Source organism: Sphaeroforma arctica (assembly GCF_001186125.1).
Source record: "Sphaeroforma arctica JP610 unplaced genomic scaffold supercont1.475, whole genome shotgun sequence".
In the NCBI taxonomy this organism is placed as follows: domain Eukaryota; class Ichthyosporea; order Ichthyophonida; genus Sphaeroforma; species Sphaeroforma arctica.
The window spans coordinates 43864-45694 of record NW_014040083.1 but is presented as its reverse complement, the minus strand read 5'-3'; positions in this window follow the sequence as shown (position 1 = coordinate 45694).

The following is a 1831-nucleotide window of genomic DNA, read 5'->3' as shown; positions in this document are numbered from 1 at the left end:
TATATATATCTGTATAAATATAAATATAAATGTTAATGTTTATATAAATATAGATGTTAATATAAATGTGAATATATATATATACATACAAATGTATATATACATATAGATAAATGCACAAATATATATATATGAATGTATGTATTTACATAACATACAATATGTATAGATATATATATGTGTGTGTGTATGTATGTGTATATATATATCTATATATACACTAAATTAAAATCCGGTATATAAACGGTCGTTGCATATTCACATACTTGGAAAACAGTACATAATCACACTCCATATGTTCCCTTCCTAATTGTATAAAATTTATTATAGTTCAGACCTTTGCAGAGTAGACACCAAATTGGGGCAACCGAGCGGGTTGGTCTCACTATATGTATTTCCAGGCAGTGCAGACATTTCAAGTGAAATTTCATGTACTTGTGCCAAATAACCTCTCCAGTTTTGTAAAAATATTTACCCCCAACACGACTACCATGCCCGTTTAAAATTGGGTTGATTGTATAATGCAAAACATGCGCGACATGCAAACATAACACATCGGTACAAAATACAATTCTTAAATACACATACAGATTGCATATAGATGCACATGCATACATACATATATATATATGTATATGTACATATGTACATATGTACAGACGTACACACACACATATATATATATATATACTAACACAAAAATCATGTACACACATATTAACGAATGTACACCAATCACTCACCAGATGCTCTCTGGTCTCTCCTACCGCCCTCACCCTCGTCTTCACTGTCACTGAGCTCTTCGTCGCAGGCTATGCGCTTGTCTGTTTGTCTCTGTATAAGTCGCGTGTCTTGGTCATCCTCATCTTCGTCATCACTCTCGTGGAAGGCAGGTCCGGGTGTTTGTATAAAAGGTACGGACGGCGCGCCCGCTATCTGACGCAGGTTATCAATGAGCTGAGCTCTATAGTAGTATACAAAGATGATGGTAGATTTAGTTCGATATAATATACATAGCTACTTTAATAGATATAGTTGGTAAAGTGATATAATATATAGAGTTAGTGCAGCTAAAACGAACAAATTAAGTACGGCGATGATGTTGGTATGGAAAAAAACCGTATAGCGTAGTGATTGCTTGAAATACACGGTTCAGGTGTGACTTGATCATACTCGAAACTCATCCGCTATGTGACGCAGATAACTGCTGAGCTAAGCTCCATTTCCAATGTTCATATATATATATATATGTTCATATATACATAATGAAATATAATATAATACAATTTAATAATATAACAATATACATATTATACATATACATACATAATATAATATATCATATTAATATATATATATACATACAAATATATATATATACATATATATATTGCAGTAATCACAAATCATACAGAGACTGGACGAAGGGTACCGATACGGCACCCGATTATTGATGAGCGGATTTTTCAACATTAAACGTTCTGTAAAAATAATCAGCGGGGGTGATATACAAGGTATGCGATATTGTACTACATATACGGTATGTATCACAAAAACTCGATCTGATACAAAGGTTAGAGTAGTTTCGCCATGTGCTAGCTGATGGGTAAAGTAGACCAATGGAGTTCTCTATCGACAGGAGCAGCTTATTACGTACACTTAACTCCAACTATAGTCAAATGCAAACAATTACAACATGCTAGTAATCAGGTCAAAAATTGAACTTAAGCACACTCACACGTAGGCCAGGTCTGAAATCTAATCAGAGTAGATATACATATACATATATATATATATATATACAAACATACATATACATATATATAATTGA